Below are 19,296 nucleotides of genomic sequence, written 5' to 3' on the forward strand. Positions count from 1 at the left end.
TGCTGCCATTAACATTCTTCTGCGGGTTCTCCATGGTGAGAAGACCAGATAATGGTGCTGCTTGCTCACTCCTAAAAGCTGCTCTGATTCCCCTGGGGACCAAAAGAGAAAGTTCAGCCTCTGAAAGAAAGTGAAACCCCCAAAGGTTTCTCTCGCCACCACCAAACAGATGCGTTCTGTACTGCTGCAAGGTGGAAATCACCGTCACTTCCCCAAACCACGTCTCTCCAGGGCATCCACCTTCTCTTATCGATCGCCAGGAAAATCCAGGTTGGGCTGACATTCACATCCGCAGAAAAATGCCTCTGGGAAGTTAAAACTCAGGGGCTGGAGGATTCCCCCCATGCTCCTCTTATCGGCAATGACTTTACTCATTCGTTGAGTCTGACATCTACTGTTGATATCAATTATGATAATTAATGAAACATTTCACTGGCTGTGGCTGGCATTCTGTCAGCAGCTTCACACCGAAGTCTGGTTGATGGTATTAGCTATAGCACAGAGGAGTTATTTTGGTAGCTCTATTGGATTAGGGAAATGGTAGGATCAAAAGATCTTATTGCTGCTTGTGATGGGATCCCTTGTGAAAAGATAGATTGGGACAAGAAGGAATCTGGAGAGACATGATGGATGAGGTCACCTGCACTAAAGCAGCAAGGGGAGGAGCACCAAGAAAATTGTTTAAGGGCTTCCCCCTCCTCCTCATTCTGCATGTTCACAAAGTATCTTAGAAAAATTGCACAGCCTTAATGCCTAGGATGTTCAAATAAGGCTAGGTGCTAGCTTTTGATTTCTCTTGGCATTGGGCACCTGGATTGCTTAGATGCTTTCAAAGTTCCCTCACAATGTGCCTGACAATGTAGACTTGCAAAATCAAGATATCCAACTCTCCTTGCAAAGCAGTGAATGTTGGACTTACACAGGAGCTATCCAAGGTTTTCCTGTTTTAAGAAATGGCTTAATCATTAGGTGGGCGAAGGACAGAGACTCTCATTTCTGTAACATCCCTGGGGTGTTTCCAAGAAGGCTACACTTCATTGCCTGTAGTGCTTCCAGATATCCCAACCTGTCTTTCCACAGGTGACGTTTCCAGAGGTGACGTTGTCCCTCACCAGTCCAATGGTTATTTGTTCTACCAGTCCAGTGGGCAGCCAGACCCTGGGCTCTTCTACTGCTCTTTGTATGGCAAAAACAAGGGACTGACTTTATGGTCTTTGCAAAGGCATAACACAGAGCCAGAGTCCCTCACGTCTTAGCGGAGCCCCCTTCTAAACAAAACAGACTTCAACTGTGCATCATTCCTTTGGACTGGCCCTGGTTATTCTTGCTCTCCTCTGAAAGAAGCTTGCTAACGTAGGTTGGGGGTGTACTTCTCTCTCTGCACTGGGACAGGACCCAGGGTCACTAACTCAGACGGACACATTTACGCTGTTGACGGGGGGCTGAAATAAATCTCACGCCTATCGAGACTGGAGGGACCTGGGTGCAGAGCAGCAGGTAGCAGTAAATCACTGCAGGGCTCTGCAGGAGCACTGGGAAGACGTGGTTTGTTTATTATTGCCCAGATCAGGTTTACAGATTTAGGTTCACTACTTCGGTTCCTCTAAGGATGCTCGGTGGTGTTTGCTGCTGTATATAAATGAAGAGATTAGGAAGGTCATCCCAAGACGGCAAGGGGTTATAAAGCTCCTTCCACGTCCAGTCAAGGCACCTGTGGGGTTCTCAGTTATGACTTCTTTCTCGCTGTATAAATGTCTGACATTTCATAAGCTGCTTTTTCTTGACAAGCTGAGAGAGATAATTCTGAGTAATTTCCCATGAGAAGTGAGGGGGAGTAGGAAATCATTGGGGTTTCTGTTTTTTCAGAAATCCTAAAAAAAAAGGCTGTAATTTCAAGCTTGTAACTCCCTTTAAAACTCTCCTGGCCTCAACAGTTTACTGTTGTTTTAAAGTTCTTCTGACCTTTACTTTCTGTCTTTAGTTTCCTAAGTAATAAAACTGTAAGGAGCAATATGGGATTTGGGGGGCTTTCTTTTTTCTTTGCTCGAGACAGAATGGTATTTGAAGTCACAAGGTGAGTGTAGCAAGCCTTAAGCTGAAGAGATGCTCTCGCAGTCCTGGAGCTGACTGATAGCAAAACAGGCAGTCGGTTATTAGAAGACACAAATCACTTTAAAAGATTAAGTGCTGAAAATAATAGCCATGCAAACCTTGAAGGGAGGGAAGTCGGTGGCAAAGGTCATTAATTGACTGGTGAGATTTTTGACTACAAGTTACTGGGGAATTATCTTTTTTTCTTTAAGCAAAGATAAAATATATCTATTTCTATTATAAATGGCAGTGGTGGTGTATGGTCGTTCCTGTTGTTGAGTGTTTCCAGTTTCAGTGTCAGTTCACTACTCAAGTGGATCCAAAGCCATCATTCTTCCTTGCACTTTTTTAAATTTTATTTTATTCAAGTATTGACATTTCTGTAGTGCTCTTACTCTCTATCTGAACACGAAGCAAGATTTAAAATGCTCTGCCTGCTTGGTAATTAAGAACTCTAAGAGATAAATGAAGTATATTTAATCTCGCAAACGGCTTGTACGTGCTTGTCAGGTGAGGTGGACGAATGGAGCAGGAATCCGGGTGGGAGCGACGTCTTTCCCTGCCCTGCCAACTCGCTGCCAAGCACTTGCTGTGTCACCAGACGGGAATACCAAAATCCCAGTCAGCTTTAGAAAACACTGCGCGGGCACTTTGGGGGCCTGGGCAGAAAAGAAGCTAATGAAAAACTCATTATTAGTGTTATTTTTTGAAGAAATCCTTGCAGTGTGAGGCTTGGGAATTGCCCAGGAGTCACCATGGCACTGATGCTCGAGGAATCTGTCCGTTCTAGCAGTGCTGCGAATCACACTGACCCTATTTTGCTGACAAAAAAATAGATGCCAGAATCATGGGACCCTTCAGAGCTCTGCTTAGCCTCTGTCCCTCAATATTCAGACATGGTATAAAAATGGTTTGTGGTATTTAAATAACCACAAACATCTACATCCACCAGAGACCTGGAAACCCTTTTCAAAGCTCTTCTCTTGCTTGTTGCCTTCTCTGCTTTTGTGACACGTTTCTTTGATTTCTGCATCTTTTGCCCAAATACAGATCATTATTTTGATAGTTGAATCAGAAATTCTGCCCTACAGTACACAACAGGCTCTGTTTTTCAGACGAATATAGAAATATTAGACCAGTCCCATTGCCCATCTAGGCTCCTACCTTGTCTTGCACAGCTAGCAGCACCAGAAACTCCAGGGCTTTAGATGAAGACATTCAAGAAAATGAATCTACATTAAATGCCAAAAAGACTAGTTAAATTGTTTTAAACTCTTCTGGCTCAACCCTTTTATTCAGGACTAAAGTGGTCTAAATCAGTGCAGTTTGCTTCAATTCCAGGGGCTTTCTCTTCACGGCACAATTGCAGCAAATGGCATGAATTTCTAGGACATTAGCTGCTCTACAGGGACTCTCCAAAGTAAGGCCAAGTGTTGTGTTTTCAAAATAGAGTAAAGAGCAAAGTTCCTCTCAACCGACATCTAAAGTAGCCACTTGGAGAGGAAGTTATAAATTCACCTCTTCCCCTTTCTGCATGTACCAGCAAGGCCAAGGACAAAGGAACAAAATCTGGGCCACTCTGCTCCTAAAAACACGTGTTTACACAGTGGTTTAATGCAGTTTAACTAATCCACTTTAAATCCACAACCTTAATTAACTGTGATTATTAACTAGCGGATTAAACTTCCAAGCACCCCCTGTGGAGATGAGAAAAAACAGCTCCTTACAGGAAAAATCCTTCTGCGGTTTCACATTTGTTCTGCCAAAGACAAACAACAATTTATGGGGTTTTTTGATCAAAAGAAGTCCTCCCGAATCTACTTCAAACGTTGAGAAGTGGCGGATACTTTGAGATCTGGACAGCTTCTGCCGATCTCTCAGGCCCTGGTCCTACGATTTGTTCATACTCTATTAATCGGGACTTTGCTCCTCCTGCAGTAGGCATAGATAGATGTTACCTACCCCACGCTCTCAAAGTGTTTTTTACTGCTGAAGAAAACATACTGACTTTTTAGTTCTCCATATATGCATCTTTTTATTTAATAAAACCTCATATCTCATTCCTGGCTACAATGTGTCATTAGCTATCATTAGACGTTAGAAATAATCATTATTTTTTCTCCAAAATGTAGGGATGAACAATATAATTATAATGTCATTCACATTTTTCATTTTGATAGTACTCAAAACTTAGCAATTTCAATTAGAAAAATTATTTCTTGCTTCATTTCCCATTTAGTTCCTGTTTCTACTAGAAATGAGAGAGGAAAAATTGAGAGAGGAAATAGAAACCTCAGAAGTTTTTTGTTTTAATTCAAAGAAAATCCATTTCGATCTAAATCTATTTTCTTTTTGTTTGTATTGAAACTGAGACTAACTTTGACACTTTTATGAAATATGGATGGATTACTACATAGATTACTACAAATACTTTTTCCTTCTAAAAATGCACACATTGTTTGCAATTCTATTTTTCATTGGCAAATCCTTCAAATGAAAGAAACTTGCCAGCTCCAGAGATGCAAGTGTATTGTCATTACATATTCATTTATCATTTCATGCTGTTCAAACATGTGCTAAATACTTTACAGAACAAATAAAAGATGGGCAGAAATTTTTTCCTAGTGAAAACGGGGAAAACCTTGGGATTTAAAGCAGAATATCACTCTTTCTCTGTTTCAAAGTATTTCCAAACTAAGGCTCCTATCAGTATGTGCACATTGAGTATGACCAAATTACCATCAAAGAGAATAAGACCAAATTTCAGGACTAGTGCCCACATACTTGACAGTAATTAGTCCTTAATCTGGAACCTAAAGTATTTTCTATCCTTGCTAATACTCGTAAAGTTGGTGATATATTTGTTCAGATATTCCTCACTGAAAAAAAAATTGCATTTGGGTTGACTGGAGCGATTTCCCAAATCAAGTAGAACTAATTGAATTGTTTTGCCTGAGAAATGTCAAAGCATTTTTGAAAAATTAAAAACAAAAAATGGTTTGTTTTGAATGAATTAAATGTTCAAGGAATGAATTTATTTTCAATTTAATAAAGAAACAAAAGATTAAATGAGAAGAAAATGAAGCAGAGCTTCATTTGATCTAAAACATGTTTTCCAGCTTGTCTGAAAAAGCAAAACAAAACAGAAATTCAGCTGGCGCGGTCCTTTTTTTTTCTGGTTTATCTAGAAAATTGGAAAAAATCAAATGTATTCTTACCTCTGAGTACACCTCTGGTTTAGCGGATGATCAGATGGGATGAAGGGGATTCAGCTCTGGTTTAAGGTGCCTACATGTAGGGATCTGGATGTCATCACCAACTGCAGAGATCTAAACACAGTCAGTGGATCTAGGAGAGCAAAGGTGGGCATTAGTCCTCATTTGGGCAAAATCCCGGCAGAGATCACAGGATGTTTTCCTTGAGGACACCCCAGCCAGTCAAGCCCTTGGCCATTAAGCCCTGAGCTGTGCTTGCTCCAGGGTGTGCGGGGACTTGTGTCCCGGTGAGCCCTTAAGAGCGAGCTGCAGAAGAGGGCACTGTCAAGGGCAGTGAAGGCGCAAGACCACCTTCTCCCGTGGTCTTGGAGAGCTGTTTCTGGAGACCACAGCTTGTATAGTCACAACAGGGCTGAAGAGCTTCAGTTCGCTTTGGTGACTGCACGAAACAGTAAGGGAGCAGTTGCCTTTTTTCCCACCACGAGGATACAGTGGCAGTCATTACCTTTTCTTTTATTATCAGTCTTTCGCATTCATCTTTTTTCTTTGAACTTCTGCATGAAGAAAATGTAAAACATTTGAAAACGTTGTTAAGGGAGGAAAAGAAATCAATGTACGTGACCTTCACTTGGCAGCTTTCAAAAGTGGTAAAAGCCACGAGAACCAGGAGGCCTTTAGTGTGTTTAGCTGTGATTTGTAGCTGATCTTCTCAACTCCCAACTATTCCATGAGTTTCATGCATAATGCAGCAGCAGTTTTGATTGAAGTAAAAGAAATCTGCTGACAGAATGTAGTGTCAGGCATCTGGGGAGATGTCTAATTAATTATTATAATTGACATCCACACCAGATGTCTGATATATGACGGTCTCTTTGTTGATAAAAGGTTTCGGTAATTCTGTTTGAACAGCACTTTCAGAACAATATGTTTTCCATTTAGGTCACAGGGAAAAAAATGATTTTTTTTTCAGGAAATTGAATTCTGTCGGATAGCTGCATTCTTTCGTCTTGCCTTCCAACTTCTAACCAGCCTTGAAAATGCATGGGATGAAGGATGTGATGGAAAAGCATTCATCACAGTGTTGACCACTGATCAAAAGCACTTAGCTGGGAAGTGCAGGATCTGCCATCATCTTTTATTCTCTATAGTCACAAAGCAGAGTAGCTGATCTGACATTTGTAAAAAAAATAATAATAAAAAAAGTGAAAACCTCCATCAAAGAGCCATTCTCAAATGGAAAGCTGGTATGTTAGGTTATCAAAGAAGGTCAACAGCTTTTGAGTTCTTTCATGTCATTATAATACTTCCAGAGCACCTCATACTGAAAAGGGACAAAGCAGAAAGTAACCCGAACCTTTTGGCCCCAAATTCAAACCTACTCTGAGCCCAGAAACTTTTAGTAGTATGAAACAGTTTGACTAGCTTTCTGCCTTAGTCATTCACATTCTTCTGCATATCTTTGCCTTTTTTTTTTTTTTTTTTTTTTTTGGCTTGGGCCTGCTGCGAAAAGCTCTTTTGATGGCATGTTCATTCTGGATAGAAGCAGGAAAAAGTACAAATCCCTCAGAAAATCCAGTTTTATGATCTTTCCAGAGTGATTGATGGAGCCCAGAGGTTCCACTTCAGAAAATGAGAAGCTTGCCTTAGGAGCTGCTTATGCCAACCATATCCCTGAACCGTCTGAGGTTCGTCCACCGGTAATTAACATACCCCAATAACAGCAGCCTCCCTTTTGCGCATGATCCTCATGATTTCTTTGCAACTGCCTTGATGTCTCCCCATCCGTAGGAGCCACCTTGTTAAAGGACTAGGACTCAGATGATGCTCAGTTCATCCCCAGACTTCATGGGCTGGTCGAGCCTTCTTTAGGCATCCCCAAAAGGTAACTGTCTTAGGCTCAGTCTAGAGGTGGCCCTAGAGAGAGCAGAAACATCACCCACTTCTTTCCATCATCTTAAACTCCTTTTTCTCATAGCGTTATAATATCCATGTGATCTCGGCAAAAAGATGCAGAAAAGTTCTGCGTGTGCTTATACCAGATGCAAGTCAGCTCTGAAGCAGAAAATGCAGATTGTCAGGATAACGCAGATCTGCACTCTGGCCAATAAGCGCTACTCAGTTTTTAGTCGATCTTAATGAAATTTCAGCAGTCTGGGTGCCCACTTCAGTGTAAAGGCTCCTTAAAGTGAAATAAGACCATTCACAACCCCACTGATTACCCTGTGCCCATTTCTGTCCACAGCATATAGTGACAAAATATTTTCAAAGAGTCTAGTGGACTTGACCTAAGTTTGATGTAAGAGTAGGGCATAGTCAGATGAGTGCTTGCAATATATTTTGAGCCATTTAAGAAGTTACCTGCTCTCAGCTCTAAATTGCAGCTGCCTTAGCTGGGACATTGTCTCTGACTCATCCATTTAGGTGCAAAGTATGACAGATTGACTTAAATTGCCTGTTAAAGTTCCATATCCTGAAGTAACCAAATACACTGCAGATATTTCAAGGTATTTTGATGCCAAAGGAAGCAGATAGGCACTAGTCAGCATTTCAAAGTCTGGAAGTGCTAATTTGCACCTTAGATACCCAAATTCCTTTCCAGAGGCAGCTCTCAGGTGCCAGGGTGTGCAGGCATCTGACCTTACGTAGGCATCTAAACAGGGAATTATTTTAATAGGAATTCAGACACGTGGTATGGGGCTTCTTTTTACCTTACTTCAATCATCTGAAAATCAGATGTCTGTTCTTAGATCTTTGTGGAGATTCCCTTTGCATTTACTAAGGAGAGATTTATAGTTATTATAGTATGTAGTTATATATATATATATTTATGTATGATATCCTCCACTCAGCGTAGGAGTTAAGTGCCTTGCGTGTTTTTCCCTAAGGGTTTTCCTGTCTTCTGGAAAGAGGACATAGACTTCTATGCTACCTAAACCTTACATACCTGCTTTCTGAGGGGGCCATGCTAGCACAAAGCTTGGCATGAGAATAAAGCCCTAACATGAGACTGAATCAAGAATTTGCATCTCCCCAGCACAAAGCTGGATATCCAATCGAAACAGCAGCATTATGTTGAATTACTAGCATTTCCTTTTTGTTTTATGTATACCCTTACTTGCTTATTGAAATAAAGGAAGATAAAGTACTTGCGTGGAGATGTATTCACTTCTGTTCTATTGGTAGTGATTTGAAACCTTTCACTCCCATGATGTTAATGTCACTTTTAATACTGCAAAGTCACTAAGACACCCAGGGAAGAGCATTTAAATAATGTTTTTACAGGACTGGTGCATGCGTGAGTTTTGGGTGAGGGTGGCTGTGACTTTTTTACTAGCATCCTTGCAAAACATGTAGTCTGCAGCCTCTTGCTATAATTTCTGACATAAATATAAATGGTAATTTTAACATTTGAGATACTAACTTGATTTCATCTGATTTTGGCAAGACACGTGCCATGTATTTTACAATTTAAAAATTGGGTTTGAAAATGTCATCTTTCACGAGCAGGCGGGCTGTGTCATTTACAGCGCACCGAAGGCACGCGGCAGATAAGGGGAAGTGGGTCTAAGGAGGCATTTAGAGATGATTTGCATCAGAGAACGCCGACAGCGCTGAGAGGGAGCAGCTCAACTATGGGGAAACCGGCTGCCTTAATATGAATGTCTAAACGAAATGCTGTCAAACGGCTTCTGACACCACAGCTAAATTGCACCTGGGCTGCTCGCTGTACTAAACATCTAATAGTGGGACGCGGCAGCTCGTGCCAAAGGGCCGCTCCTGTCTCAGGCGGCGTGGGAGGTCCGCCCGCACGGTCCGGCTCCATTCCCTATCGCGAATCTCCGCTAACACACAAGTGAGGGATGGCTCAAACCCAGAGTGCTCCCGAGCAGGGAAGCCTGAGCACGTTCAACGCCAAGTCCTGCTCGCTCGGTGTGGACGGACCAAGCCGAGGTGGGCTGAGTTCTGAACATGAGCTGCAGCTGGGCTTCCCACCGCCACTGTGGCTGGAGAGCACGCGGGCCCCAGGTTCAATGTTTTATGTATACTTATGCACAGCAGCTCTCAAGCCCGTACTTCAGCCCCTGCGTAGACACAAGCCGCCTCCTCAGCCGTTCCAGGGAAAGGACTTCAGCCCCCTCAGCCGCACGGTCACTCACGCGTTGTGCTCCGTGGTGGGGATTCGCCAACCAGCATCCCGCAGCACTGCCTATGAAACGCCCGATGACCCTTAGAGAACTGTAAACGGGTGACGTTTTCCAAGACAGAGCCTCAGATTTTCCTTCGGAGGCCTCTACTGCCTCTTCAGCGTCAATTATTATCCTCCCTTAAATCCCCACTCAAAACGCCCCTGCTCGCAATGTCTACAGGAAATTTGGCCCCTTTTGAGAGCTGATGCACCAAGGTCGGTGACTTAAAGCTGACTGACGGTGTCTCAGGCCCAGCTTGTGCTCCTCCCCTCCATCCTGCGCTGTCTAATCCGCATGCTCCCTCTCATTTCGGACTTAGGGCTCACATTTGCCACTGAATTGCTATAGTTAAACATGCTACTGATGGCCAGGCTGGGCCAAGGTGCCCGTCTGCAAGCACACACGTGGCCCTTGGCAAACGCGAAGCCCTTGACGCTCCCCTCGTTGCAGTCAGAGGTTCAGGCAGAGCCACGTTCGCTTGTTCTTGCTTAGCATCAAGTATTTTGTCTCAGGACTGCGGGGACTGTTTCACGGTGAGAGAAAGCTCTAACAAACCGCTTCATTTAGCTGTTCGTGTTTCAAAGACTGAGGAGAGCATCCCTGAGGCTGAGGAGGGGCTGGGGCAGGGCAGCGCGGGTGGCACCGGGGTGCCCATCACCCACCCCTCAGCACCCGGCCGATGCCGAAGAGGCTGCACGGCCGTAATTAACGCCGCAGAAAGGCCCGGCAGAGTTTCCAGGGGATGCAAAAAGGAAGGGAGAGCTTTCTTCTGAGCACAGATGTAAAGTCTCCCTGTCAGACAGCCACTCCTGTGGACTTTTGGTATACAGGCCGCTAATTAAGAAACCAGAGGCCTGAAATCACTTGCTTTTATCCTGCAGTTTTTCTCATGTAAGGATCTCCTGGGGTTCAGTTAGTCAGCACATGGAGGGGATTACAGAGCCCTGGGAGATACCTTTAGAAATACGAGGGAGCTAATTAAAGCAGGCAAGGGGAGCTGGCCGGAGAAACAGTTTCTCAAGTACACAGACATTCAAAGGCACAGGCAAAAAATGCAAGACAAGGAGAAAGATGGAGCTTTAAAAGGAGACAAACAAGAGAGACAGCGAGAGAGAGGCCACCCACAAGGAATAAGAATTACTAGCAACTTTCTTCTTCACCAGCAGCCAGGTTTTCTCTCTAGATTTTGCCCACAGGAACAACACTGTGGCCATTATGGAAATCTCTGCTAAAACAACGGGTATCTATTGCTCACTTCCAGTCATTAATTAACAGCTCTGTTTCTTGCATCCAGCTTCTCTGTGAGCACACAGGGTAGTGGGAACTGGTAAAGCTGCCTTTCCTTTTGATTGCCAAACACTTCCCTTTACAAGATCCTGCTTTGCATGACTTTCTGAGCACTGGAAATTTTGGTATGTTTGGATCCACATTTTGCTTGATTTCCTTTCCCTCCTCCTGTTTGCAACAGGAAAAAAAAGTGTAGTAAAAGTACAAGGTAACATCAAGCATCTCTGAGGATGGAGTCAGAGGAAAATACATTGGTTTGCTGCTTTATAGAGTTTTCTATCATGATTCATTGAATAGCTCTTGCACCTCCACCCACTGGAAAAGGAACCTGAGGTTTTGAGGATAAGTCTCCTTTGCACCAAAGATTTGGCTTTGCCATACACTCCACTTCCACTGAGTTTTAAGCCAAAAACAAATCCCAGTTTACCTGTTCATAGCGCAGGCTGTATCTGCAGGAGCCTTTCCATCCTCTGTAGTGATGAGCAGGGCAATGTGGAACAGTCAGACTGAACTCCAAAGGAGAAGGGAGCTTAGGAGTGGTAGGAACACTGGGAGAGGTCACCACAGATTGGGATTTCTGCCCTTGGAGGTTTCTAAGACCTAACTAGACTAAGCAGGGCTGCCCCGTGTTGCCCTGCTCTCCTGCTGTTGGTGACAGTCCCACTTTGAGCCGCAGGCTGGACAAGATACCTCCAGAGATCCCTTCCCACCACCGCAACTAAGATTTTATATAGTAGGTAGCTGAGAGTCCCGCTATTGTCTCTTATCTCCAGGGGCTGGTCTGCCGGGAAGATAACAACAACCTGGCAGTGCTGTTAGCTGCTCCTTTTCCCAGCTGCTGGCATGTGGTGGAACTGGCTCGAGGTTTTAAACTAGCACTTAAAAAAAGGGATGGAGGAGGGAATGAATGAACGTTGAGAACTATCTGAAAGCATTCTGTTTGTGCAAAGCCAAGTGCTTGAAAAAACAGAAGCAGCAGCAAGGATGCTCTCCTCTTCCTCGGGCGTGTGAATACTGCCCCGGTCCACGAGGGCACCTGGAGCAGTCTGGAGTCTGGTGCTGGCGATGCCTGCAGGTGAAACAGCCCCCGGAGCAGCCGAGCTGGCTCGCTGGGCTCACAACAAAAATACAGAAATACAGTTATGATCCACACATGCAAGTTAAAGTACTCTCCATGCTGAGAGGGTCCAGGGCAGTAGGGATGATGGAAAGCCAGTGCTAGGAGAAGGTCAGCAAAGCAAGCCAAATTTAAGAGGAAGGGTTCACTCTGGAGAGGCCGAGAGAAAACAGCAATCATGGCAGTTAGCAAAATAATAAATAAGCCCTTCATTTCTGTGAGAGGAACGGTCACAGCTGAGCAAATGCCTAGCAATGGGCTGTCTGGTGTGAATGATGCATAGAGAGACGAACAAGGCTAGATGAGGTTTCATGAACAAAGTAAATACATAAAAACAACTACTTGGCAGGAGAGCTGCAATGAATGGGATGTTTGGAGGTGGCTCTTTGAACACGTGCCCCTTAGTAGGGAGAAGCTCTTTCTGCTGATAATAAGTCCACGGAGTCACAGAAATTCAGGGATCATAAAACCTTTTGGGTCAACTTTTGCAAATGATTTTGGCCAGAAAAAAAGAAATTTAAAAAAAAAAAAAAAAGAGGGAGAGAGAGCTTTCACCCTGCCATTTTCAAACTGGAACATTCGGACTGTTTTCAGAAATAATCACATAATTCAAGCTGAAATGGAGAGGTTTTGTTTTGGGCCAGGCGAATATTGCCAGCCAGCTTTAACCTCCGGGAGTTTTGGAGAGTGGCTGAGGGTAGGGGGAGGTGTTGATTTATACACAATTTGTAATAGGAACCCAAATGAACTGTTTTGGTCCCCTGAAATTTTGGCACAGAATATTGTAGGCTTCAAAAGCAAGTGGATAGACTAATAGGGAATTAATCCATGAAGGGCTATTAAATACAAACGCATTGATAGGCAACTCTAAGCTGAAAATGTCTGCAAAAATAACAAAACAAAGTGCTCACCCATGCATGTGCATACCCATCACTTGAGGTCTGCTTTAACTGCTTTGGAGATAAAAAACGGGGTAACCTATAAGTTTTGTCTGACCAAAGCTGCTTTCGCATATTAAACTGAAAACCAAAATACTCTTATTTTATTCCTTTATTTCAAAGCCCAAACTGACTCATCAATCATTTCTGCTTCTATTCCAGCCCCATCCAGGATCAAACCTAACACCGACTGCTCACACCTCTGAGCCTTACTGTTCCTTACACATTTCACCTCTTATAGAAAAACTTTTATAAAGACCACAAGTGGAGTTTTGAATCCGATTCTTCCCCAAATCTTTGCGAAACGTGACCTCAGCACCCAACATCCAGGCTCTCCTCAGTCACATTTAGTCCATGACAGACTCAGGCTCTTGAAATCAGCTCTCTTTGAGTACTGGTACATATGGTGGCTTAGAGCTCCCTGAGATACCTGATTCCTGGAGATCGCTCCATCTCAGAGATGCAGGGTAATGTCACGACTCAGGGGATCTGGGTTTGCTTCCTGGCTCTGCCAGAGGCTCCTTGCGAACAAGTCGCTTAATCTTTCAACAAAGGAAAAAATAATTTAGATTTTCTCCTGTGCTTTTTTTCCCCTTTTGCCACTGTCAGTGTCATAAGATAGGTGCCATCTCTCCTAGGTGTAAGTAGCACATGGGGCAGACTCATTGCTCAGCTCTTTGGGGGGAATGGCACCAATCTGCAATTACAGATGGAAGTGAAATCTTCACATAAGGAGCTCAGACTTCAAAACTGCTGATTTTTGGTTCAGTCAAGTCTAGTTTCCAAATTCTACCACTAGCTTTTGCCCCAAACTCTTTAATCTCATCTTCGTTTCCTAAAGGAATGGTGAATTCTTTGTTTCAGTACTCAAACAAAACATGCAGGAAAACAGTTGTATTTCAGATGAAATTAAATATGTTTTCTAGGGTTTTTGACAAAATGCACAAAAGCATATTTTACATCAAGAAAAACATGGAATTTGACCCAAAATGTAGTGTTTTGCCATGCTAGTAGCTTACTTAGCCCTTCTGTTCAAACTTTCCTTTATACTTGTAACGTAAAGCAATTTTTCAGCAAATACTGCCTTTTAACGGAGAAAAACAGAGAAGCCCCTTTGAAGAAGTTGGAAGGAAGCATCCTTTCGTGCACCGACAGGCAGGGTGAAAAACTGCTGCACAGCGCCCTGGCTTTGCACCAACCCTCCCTGCCGTGAACCGAGACCCCAGACCGAGCTCAGGCACGCTGCCTGCGCCCCACCACCCAGCACAGTGCTCTGCTCGCCGGGGTATGCAGACAGAGAAACTGCCATTCGAGATACCACACTCTATCTAAAATTGTTACCTCCCAGTGTTGCGAGCTCCCCAGGACCTCATCTGCTGATGACAATAGCGTAATGAAAGGCAGCACTCATCCCTTTTGTTAAGATTAAAGAAATGCCAAACGCTATTGTGCCCTGGTGGTCAGGTGGAAGAGGGGGTGGGCATCATCTGAGCCTGGTGGTTTCTTATTCTCATGCTCGTGTTTGGTTCGTGTAACAGATTCCACAACCAAAAGACGGACGGGAGTTTGGATAAGCCCTTGTGGCCACAACTGAGGTCAGAAGTCAGAAGAGAGTCTTTGAGTAGAGGTATCCATAGGACTCATGCAATGTACAGCTCTCACCCTGGCTCGCTTTGGTGGGAGGGAGAATTTCCACCCAAATACAGGGCAAGGTTATCTCTTACCCCATTCACACGCAGAAGGGAGTGCACAGACGCACTAGTGTTATTTCACACTATCTTCGGTCTACCCTTAGATTTTAATCCATGTCCTGTAACTGCAGGACTCGCCTGATGCTCTCACTGGTGACCTGACCTTTCTGCATGCCTGCTCCTGCATGTGGGTCCCCAGTGATGTGGATAACCTGCAGCTCTGGTTTAAGGCTTCCCTTCTATGAAGATTGGCATGGTTCAAGCCCTACTGTCCTTGAAGTCAAGTCCTAGAGATGTTCCAGCTGAGGCTGATGGTCGTGTTGACTCTGCAGTGAACTGGGCAGCACAAAGTGGCTTAAGATCTCTATTTGCTTTGCCTGCAAGCTGTTTGTTTCAGGCCTCTTTCAGGAGACCACGTGTAGGAACTGAGTAATAGTCTGTAACGCCGCTGTTGCTCCCTGTGCTTCGCCAGCACCAAAGGATTTTGCAGAACGTGTTTATTTGATCAGCCAATTCCGCTCCCCTAAGGAAGCTGTAATTTACTAACCAAAATTCAGTATTGTTTAGGTAGCTGTTATTCCGAACAAAATTTTGATCACTACCTTTATGACATTGTAATTTCTGCAAGAGCATGGTCAATATATGGCTATACAACAAAATACCATAGCATTACAAGTAATAGGGTTGTAAATAGTCTTCTCAGTACCTTAACCTTAATATTCAGCTATAGCAAGTTCAGTTGCTACAGTGCACATCACGGCAGCGTGGTAGCAGGCCAAATTACTAGCATTTGGTAAGTGTTACCAAGAGACTCACAAGCAGTAGAAAAGTGTTATGTTATTCCTCGCACAGAATGAACTCAGCGGTGAGCCCCCCACCCCATGCTGACAGCAACGCAAGCCAGGTCTGAATTGCAGCCCCGGTTTGGGGATGCTGGACTGGCAGGCAATGACTAGAGCTTCAAATCAGTTGTGCCAGGTCAGACTAAAAATGTGCCTAGCTCTCATCAGAGTCAATAGCAGCTGCCTAAAGAAAATATCAAAGCAGGGTATGTATGAAGTGATATTTCCCCCAGTGTCCGGTGATTCATGCCTCCGGGACTTCCCAAGCCAGAGGTAGGGTCTTTTTATTATATAACCTTTGATTGTCTTTTTTCTTCCAAGAATTTGCCCAGTAGCTCTTTGAACCCCTGTATATTTGCATTCACAGATTCTTGTTTTGACTTCTCAGGTAGGGTGAAATCATGCTTTCCGATAAGTTAGGGGGCTTTCAGCCACCTTCCCTCCCCCACAGAAGTGTCAGTGCCAGCTTGGAGGGGCACGTGGTTTAACTGGGAGCTGAATTAGCCTACAGGTAGATGTATAAATAGCAGGAAGAGAACCTCTCCTTGTTCATGGTCGTTGTTAAAATATCCCCAGGGGCTAGCTTCGAAAGAAGGCTCTTCAAAGGGTTGGAAGGGCAAAACCCATCAAGGGAAGCTTATAGGACATGGAATAGTCAAATTCTCTTTTGAGCCGTGCAGGGGAACAAGGTTTGATGACAATCAGAACACTTGCAATCTCTCGAAGGATTAGAAACATCAGTCAAACCTGAGGCAGGGAGGCGTTAGTAAAAATAAAATTTAAAGAAAAGGAAAATAAAATAGAAGGAAATAAAAGTAGATAGGGACTGCTCTAGAGGAGTTTGCTAAGTGCTTTCATTGACTTCCACTTTGAATCGTGAACTAAGTCCAAAGTCTGTATGGTTTTGAGAAGCCATTTCCTTACAGACAGCACAAATAGCAACTGAGATGCTATTCTAAGAAGCACTTGTCACTGTATTCATTCAAAGTTGCAACAGTGAATTATGCCAGGAATTTTTTTCTTCAACTCTGCTAATTCTCTGTCAGCTCCATCCTTCTAGGTATCTAGCTCAATCTCAGACTGTGAAACCATTTAAGAAATTGAAAAGCTTTTGATTCTTAAAAAAGGCAGTAATACAGGTATGAAAAATATAATTTGGGACTAGATGTAATAACATTCCTACAAGCATTCAAGCAAAGAAAAACCCTTCCGGTGAAATCTGTCCCCTCTCCAGAGGGGTTTAGGCTTAAATTGGATGTAATTAGGAATATGAATTATGCTGCCTTTGTTCCCAAAAATGGACTTCACCCTTAACAGGGCATAGGACCAGTCAAGACTCTGTTTTGAAGGAAGACTTGTATTTTCAATAGAGCTGAGTTTTTCAAGTGACTAATGCTAGCAGAATATACTAATATTTCATGAGAAACCCTGATTAATTTTTGCCAGAAACACCATATTATTGCACAGAAGAGTGTGTGGTGCTTTGTGGGGACCTCAGCGTGGGTGCTGGTCGAGGCCATGTCCCTCCGTAGGCTCGGTCTTCTGGCTGGCCTGTGCGAGCCTCCACCCCAGACCTCCTCCAGGGCTCTCCTGCCCACCGTGCTGCCAGGAGCATGGTGCGATGTCTGGGACCGCCCAGACCACCCGTTTCAGAAAGGAGAACACCAACACACAGCCAAGGAACTGTAACTCCCAGGAGACCCAGGGACTCCAGTGCGAATGAATTGGTTTCCCCATCAGATATTCCAATATACATAAATTAAAATGTTTGAACCCAATATATTTATCTCAGAAGGAAAAAAAAAGCAGGGAGGCTAGTTTGAGTTGTAATAAGGAGAACTTTGAGAGAGAAAACACAAAATATAGCACATCTAACAGTGCAAACAGATACAGTTTGTATAAAAAATACAATACCTATAAAGAATAGTTGATATTATATATGTAATGATATACATAAATAAACACAAATATCCCATATGCAGTACTATATATTCAGTGGAAAGCAAGCATTTCTTAGACACCTAAGCAACATTCCTCATCCTTTCAGAGCAGTAATAATCCTAGGAAACAGCCACATCAGCCAAGCCCCATGCCAGCTTTGCTCTCAGAGTCCCTCCAGCCTGTTAGAAGGAAGACACACCGACACATACACACACACACACACACACACACACACACACACGCACACTGTGCTCTCTGCTGGGGACTTGACTTTGATTTTTACCTGTTTGCTTTAATATAAAGTAAAAGGTCATTTTAGAGTAACATTCCACGGTATTCACTGTTTTTTCTCAGTCAGAGAGGAGGCATCTCTCTTATCTGACATTTCCACAACAAATTAAGTTCCCCGAGACACCTTTTTAGGATGCAAAATGATTAATATCTAACACAACTCTGAAATGTAATAAACTCTGTCTATCACTGGTGCATCTCAGCTGGGGCGGTTTTAATGCATTGCTCCTCGTGGCAGCCTGTGGTCAGGCAGACCTGCTTACCCGTGTTTTACACAGGGGGAAGGGATGCACAGACATCATAACTGACACAGGATTATCTCGAACATGGCTCACCTGTTGAAACACCATTCTCTCCAGCACCCAAATACACACGGGACTACAGCAATAGCTGTATAGTCCTGTATTTCTTTCCCTCCCACATGTTCCCCACATTCCCCTTTGCTATCCTCCAGTTGGGTCAAATCTGTCTGAACATGGTCAGGCGGCTTAAAAGGCGAGGAGACACCCATAAACAGGGTGGCCGCGTATGACAACTTCCTTAGGAAATCAGCCTGAAAACAGCCACAAGCGCTTCCATGCTCCAAGCGCAGACAAGGAAAGACCAACAGCGGCACAAGCCAAGGGCAGGAGAGGTATCGGCCCCCTGAGCACTGCAGTGAGGAGCTGGAAGGAATTGCCAACCAATATTAGAAAGGGTGCAGAAGCTCAGCAGCTTTGATGCACCTCAGAATGAGTTCAATTAATCTTGTTGAAATGATTGATGCCCCAGCTAAGGGACCAACTCCCACATCCCGCTCTCGAGGAGAGAGACGAGGGTGGTGTCCAGCCAGCAGCCCCTCCTTGCCCACGGGATGTGCTGGTGCTGCCTCTGCCTTTTATTCTGGCTTATCTCCAGATTAGGTCCAGGTAATGCTGGAATAAGGAGTAACTGTTAAGGCAGCCATTCGTTGAAGGTTACATTGTGCCATTTAGTGAGAAATAACTCCTTTTCTCCATCACATGCACAAAAAACAAGGTGACAAGGAGTGGGCTAGCACTGAGCAGCCCACAGCAATGACAGGTAGTGTAGCTAGCCAGAGAATATTTCCAAGCAGTGATTTTTGGGCAAAGATACAGTTTTGTTGAATTCAAAGCCCTTTGCTGGGAAAGCTTCACTGTTAACACCATTTTCTGTGGGAGGAAAACCAGAAAGTTTGGCACTCTGCCTTTCTCACCTCATTGCAGGGAGTGTTTGGCTTTAGTGCATCATTGCTGCAACTCCACGCCCTGTGGTACCCACCAAGACTGCCTGGCAAGAGCAGCAGGGACAGTGTCCTCCTCTGGGGAACGGCATCATCCGCTGGGTCTTGTCTGTGCAGGACAGCAGATCCCGTAATGAATCCCAGGTTTGCCTGCATCCACGGCTGCTCTAAGTTGTCTCCTGCTTGGGGTGAAGGCCAGCCCTGCTTTCCCCTCCTCTTCCAAACCACATTGCGACAGCATCGCTGTAGCAGGCGAGTTGACCATATTAATTGCCTGGAAACGGTTTTGTGGATGCACAGCTGAAAGCGCTTCAGAGATGAAAGTGGAAAGCGCAGCTTGCTTCATTTCTCCGTGCAGAAGTGCTGAGTTGAACGTGCCAGGGAAACTCCGCTGGCACAGGCAAAGCAAGGCTGGTGGAGAAGCCCCCTGCTCTACCCTAGGCTGAGCACGGA

General features: G+C 44.2%; 1 long non-coding RNA gene across 2 annotated transcripts in view; it reads left to right on the forward strand.

The window, feature by feature from the left end:
• Nucleotides 1-19,296, forward strand: part of LOC112981207 (uncharacterized) — a 410,306-nt gene that overhangs the window by 326,327 nt on the left and 64,683 nt on the right. The gene's annotated exons all lie outside the window — the stretch shown is intronic.

Source organism: Dromaius novaehollandiae, chromosome 23 (genome assembly GCF_036370855.1).
Source record: "Dromaius novaehollandiae isolate bDroNov1 chromosome 23, bDroNov1.hap1, whole genome shotgun sequence".
NCBI lineage: Eukaryota > Metazoa > Chordata > Aves > Casuariiformes > Dromaiidae > Dromaius > Dromaius novaehollandiae.